This window comes from Telmatherina bonti (genome assembly GCF_933228915.1).
Source record: "Telmatherina bonti genome assembly, chromosome: 6".
NCBI lineage: Eukaryota > Metazoa > Chordata > Actinopteri > Atheriniformes > Telmatherinidae > Telmatherina > Telmatherina bonti.
The window spans coordinates 8,696,734-8,702,733 of NC_136624.1; the positions used below are offsets into that span (position 1 = coordinate 8,696,734).

General features: G+C 39.9%; 1 long non-coding RNA gene across 1 annotated transcript in view; it reads right to left on the bottom strand.

Moving 5' to 3' along the window:
- Nucleotides 1-5,426, bottom strand: part of LOC306757524 — a 39,367-nt gene extending 33,941 nt beyond the window's left edge. The window contains exons 1-2 of the long non-coding RNA XR_013771353.1: nucleotides 5,362-5,426; nucleotides 5,193-5,267 (exon numbers count right to left, since the gene is read on the bottom strand). This is a non-coding gene — a long non-coding RNA (uncharacterized lncRNA). The remainder of the gene's footprint in view (nucleotides 1-5,192; nucleotides 5,268-5,361) is intronic.
- Between the last annotated feature and the right edge of the window lie 574 nt (nucleotides 5,427-6,000).

Here is a 6,000-nt window from a genome sequence, read left to right on the forward strand (position 1 = left end):
TTTGCCCAAGCATCTACTGGGCCTTCCTCATTTTCAAGTTTATTCTGTAACTCTTCTAATTCGTCTGAATCTTCTACCTCGAATTTGTTCCTATTCTCATCGACGACAGATTTAACTGTGTGTTCTGATCCATCACTAAAGATCACGGAACCATTTTCATAAAACTGTTCGAACGTCGCACAGTCAGCAGCTTTTAGATCGTCTTCGACGCGGTACGGAAGAAACAACTGTAACTGACTTTTGTAATATAATTCGGGGTTTTTTGTTTTTGAAAAGCGCGCATAACGAACTACAGCGGGTTTTGTTCGTGTTCGTTTTAGAATAAACCCTAACCCCCTTTGCAACTGTATCGCATCCTTTGACTTTTCATTTCCTCTCATAACACGATATTCAGACACGAACGTCGCAATGCACATATCATTAAAAGTGCTATTATTAGGCCTACTTTTATAGCGATCTACGACACTAACCATCCACACGTCGTCTCCAGATAGTCCACTTTCTTGGATTAAACTAATCGGTTTACTCATTTTAACTATTTTGTCCCCTGTTGGTATAAACTCTACTTTACGTGAATTCTCCTTTAAATGCATTCCCGTTAATCTATAAACTGCCTCTTGAGCAGACACGTCACGACTGTTGAGATAAACGCTGCCAATTGTTTTCAGTGCATGTTGAGCATTCACGTTTCCATCTTTTGTCGCTTCTTTATGCGCTTTACTAAGTAACAGTCCTACCTCTTTTTCTGATTTACTGATGTATGAAATAATGTAAACTATAACGGCGTACGCATCGGTTACATATTGAATATCTAAATTTGCATTCCAGCATTTTAAAAGAGACTTGTTATATGGATTTATCCATGCCTCTTTAATGTCTCTTTTATAAATAATTTTGGTTTTGCACATATTCAGTCGCTTGTAACAAATCTCAAATATTTGCTGATTAATATTTAGATGCTGGAACAACTCATCTAGACTATTAAAAGTCTCCTCTTTTACCGCTTTTTTCACTGCCTCCAGAGTTTTTAATGCCAAATCCTTATCTACCTTAAGCAGGTTATAATAGTACTCATTACCACATGTGCACCTTTTTACTTCATATTTTTTATCCGAATCAGAATCTGAATCACTTATTTTCTTTTCTTTTCGTTTCTTGCATTTATCACACTCATTTGGATTCAAATTAACATTAACAACAAATGTCCTACCTGACACTGGTCTGGGGAAATTAAAGCGACATTCAGTGCCACCTTTTTTACAACTTTTTGAATGTCTCTTTGAATGTTGCTGCACAGATGTGACCTTCTCCAATAATGTCTCATCCTGTGCTGGTAGCTCGCATGTTACATACTTATCAATAAAAGCTACCACTTCTTCATCTGTGTTTGTATCTATTTTAGGTGCATTTTCTATCCAGAAAAGACAGTGCACATGAGGACTCCCGCGGCATTGAAACTCTACCCGGTAAAAGTAATCAATAATTTTTCCTATTGGATTTGAAGAAGACATAAGGACCTCCTTCAGAAAACAATGCCAGCGGAAATCAAACATTCTGGCGGCAGTGACAGGATTACGTCGCAACAGATCACATCTATCAGTCCACTCCAAGTCTTCTAATGTTTGTGTTCGACCTTCCTGTTTTAAAATCGTTTTAAGAAGGTTTTGCCATCTCAGATCCGCGGAAGAGAATGAACAAAACCACGTTGGAATCCCAAGTTGCCGAACACAAGCCATCAGGTCTTTCTGTACTCCCTGCCAAAACGCTGGAGTCCCTCTAATAGGCTTAAGAAACCGGAAACCATCATCCACCTCTAACAACTGCTTCAGGGACTCCTCATTTTCTACATTCACCTCACCTCCTTTTCCTTTTCTTAATGCTATGCTAACCTTAGAAACAACTTGCTCTACCTCAGACATGTACTGAGCAAAGAAAATATACTCAATATTCTGCGCAAACCTTCTATCAGCATGTAGAATTCTGTTGTTAAAGTAACGCGACAATGTCACATCATAAGCACGCCTTTCATGATACATATTACGGCCACTAGGAAACAACACCGGGAAACACTTTGCTTCATTTTCATGATCCGACAACAACTTAACTGGGTTATTGCCCTCAGCTGGTGCAACATTAACTATACTGTCAAAATACTGATCTAAAACTTCCTGACCAATATCTACCGGCATCAGACACGTGTCTGAAAACATGCAATGTTGCTGCCGATCATGCAGCATGTCCTCATTGTCAGCATCATCTGCAGCACTCTCAACTACTTCCTTCTTTTCCTTTTCTTCATCCTCAAGATGGTCTAAGCTACACAACTCATTCACCCATTCCTCATTAAAATCTATGTCTTTATAAAACTTATTTGATTGCTTTAAAACCCGTAAAGCTTGCCGAATGTGCATTGTATCTACAAACTCATACTCATAATGGCCTTTATAAGTTAACTTGCGTTTTAATTTTACTGCCAATAAAGAGCCCTCCATATTTGAGCGGGGCAACATGTTAGATGTCTGAACTACGTTTGATGGAACGCAGGTTACTGGTCCATGAACTCCATTTTGGCCGCCTTTGGGCAACGCGAGCATTTTCATGAACGGAATATTTAAAGCAATCAAATGTTGTTCTAACCTATTTAAACAAGCTAATTCTGGGGGAACTGGATCTACTGCCAAATTATTTGTTACACTTTCAGCAGGCATTTTGCCATTTGAAATTTTATGGCGACAAGTGTAACAAATCCAAAGATGTCCTCTACTTGAAGTCAGTATCTGACAGGGCTGAACACAATCCTCACTACATTCATGTAAATAGTCAGTTCTAATACACCTATCTGCTAAAGAAGCTATTATCTTAGTCTTGTTATAGGCAGCCTTCCTACAACTCAACACCTGATGGGGAAACAACAGCCTGAAACAGACACAACAGACATACTCTGGACCATCTTCAACTTTGTTTAAAAACCTCTCTGTGAAGAACTCAATATTCTGTGTTTTATCTTTGTCTTTTATTTCTTGCCTCTTTAATTTCACTACTCTTTTAACCATTTCTCTGTGACGCGCATCCTTTGCATATTTTATTTTGCTCTGGTCCTTCACGATTTGTCGGTGACGCGCATCCTTTGCATATTTTATTTTGCTCTGGTCCTTCACGATTTGTCGGTGACGCGCATCCTTTGCATATTTTATTTTGCTCTGGTCCTTCACGATTTGTCGGTGACGCGCATCCTTTGCATATTTTATTTTGCTCTGGTCCTTCACGATTTGTCGGTGACGCGCATCCTTTGCATATTTTATTTTGCTCTGGTCCTTCACGATTTGTCGGTGACGCGCATCCTTTGCATATTTTATTTTGCTCTGGTCCTTCACGATTTGTCGGTGACGCGCATCCTTTGCATATTTTATTTTGCTCTGGTCCTTCACGATTTGTCGGTGACGCGCATCCTTTGCATATTTTATTTTGCTTTTTTCCTTCACGTTTTGCCGATGATGCGCATCCTGAGCATATTTTCTTTTCTTTTGGTCCTTCACGTTTTGTCGGTAACGCGCATTAACTGCATATTTTATTTTGTGTTGGCCCTTCACGTTTTCCCGGTGACGCGCATCAACTGCATATTTTATTTTATTTATATCCTTAATTTGAGTTTTTCTCATTACGTTTCGATATTTTGACATATAGTTCTTTTTGTAACTGGATGTGTCACTTTCAGGTGAAGCCTCTCTACTTAAACCTTTGCCTGACAATCTAGTACGATACGCTTCTGAACAATCTACTTTACAGTACTCATAACAACTTTCTAGTTCAGGTTCTTTAACACAAACTACAGTCTCATAATGATTACCCAGGCAGTTTTCCAAATAAATGGATTTTTCTGACACACTGCTACTGCATCCATACTTTAACCAACGACCACCATAAAATGTAAATACATTAATGCCCAATAAATCTGCTGTCGCTTGGATTTCTAATTCTGTGGCCCAGGTGCTAACATATTTCATTTTTGATTTGTCTATGTACTCTGCCACAGAGGAATAACCTTCTCTTAGACTAGTTCTATATTGGTAGTCATTTTTTATTAAATGTTTAATAACCGCTCTCCTAATTTTGATGTGATGCTTTTGTGTGCCACTCACTGCCTGAGAAACGGCCCTAAAGTAGCAGCTACCGTCAGCAACTATGTCTCTATTTTGGCACGGAACGCCTAACACGCCGACACGACTAGACGCAGCACTATTTACACTTTCATACTCTATTTTTAATTTGGTACACAAGCTTTGGCAAGTACTTTCACAGAGAGGGTTAAACATAAGCTGTTCATGTTCTTCACTGACTAGCTCCACATCTGAACTAACTAGCTGACTTAAGAAAACCTGTTCCTCAACAGCAAACTCTTCATCTGAAACATGATGACGTTTCTTTGCCACATGTTCAGATGGGCTGGAAAGGTCTGTTTCATCCCAATCTGCTGACACCTGACGTTTTACTCCTCGCTGACTGTCATCATCAGAATCACAACCAAATAAGCTACTTGGCACATCGTCAACACACTCCCTGCTAACATCAACACCATTGATCTCAAAAGGCTTGCTACGACCACCTAACATCACTGCCAAACGACTGACGTGATTAAACACTTCCCTAATGGAACCAAAGTACAAAACTACACTGGTACCATTGACGTCCAACAGGCCAGTAGCACTACGGGAATGAGAGTCTACCACAGCATACCTACCACCAGCAGAAATGACAGCACATGTATTTGAACACAAGGTCAAAAGACATGTCTGGTACTGAGATAGCATCCTTTCCAGCCCATTTTCTAAAGTCACATATGCTCCACACTCAATAAACTCTCCCTCAGTCACAGTGACATCCCCACTCAGAGTATCGGGGAACTCAAACTTAAAGTTCTGCCAGTACAAAACTCTCTGTCTCGGCAACTCTGGGACCATCAAAAAGTTTTCTCCTGAAGGGATTATACCACGGTCCTTTAGATCACTATAGAGGTCATCTCCTAACCACAGAGCTAAATCTAAATCTTGTGTCCTCCAATTCATCACACTAGACACCATATGTCTGGCTAAACTGACCAAAGCTATCGCCATGCACTGAACTCCTGGATTCCTAAACTGACCGTGCCCCTGGTGAAATGAACCCCGAACAACATCAGCATTAGCCATACTCACCTCACTTACCTCCACAGTAGCTTCCTCATCTTCATCAGTAGAAGACAACACACCCTGGCTCTGTGATGTCTCAACCTAAGCAAGGAAATCAACAAGCAATGGGCTCAAAACACTGTCATGTGTAATCATAAAATATTTGATGGTAGTCTTTAAGAATAATATTCCTTACCGTCTTCACCTCCACAGTGGTCTCGGACTCCGACGACGACCCCCGGCTGGATGAAGTGTCGGTCTAAAGAGAAACCAAAACAAGTGTATTTTACTTTACATATACCCAAAATAGAAATAAATAAAATACATGAGAAATTTCCCCCCCCCCATACAATACAGAAATATGAACATATACACACATTTATAATTTAAAAAGACCTTTAAACACAAAATAACATTTCTTACCTTCTTCGACTCCACAGTAGCCTTGGAGTCAGACGACATCCCTCGGCTGGATGTCGTCTCGGTCTGGGGATTAAAAAAAAAAAAAACAAAAAAACAACAACTTTATTTTACTACATCGTCACAGGAAAAAGATTCAATACAAAAATTTTCATTGCCAAATCTCCTTACCCTTCGCTTGTCCGGGCGAGTCCTCTTGGACTGGTGTTTCACGCGCCGCCTCTGTCCAAAACACAAAGATTTGCACACCGTGAATTTGATATGGACACTGAACACATTCAGCATTATAGAAGTCTATCGTTAATCAATGACTCTTTCAGAACAAAACATTTTATGACAACCCATAAACATGTTTGTCTTTATGCACTTTACCTTTGGTGGTGAAACACCAGCGAAGACAGCAGGAGATGTCAGA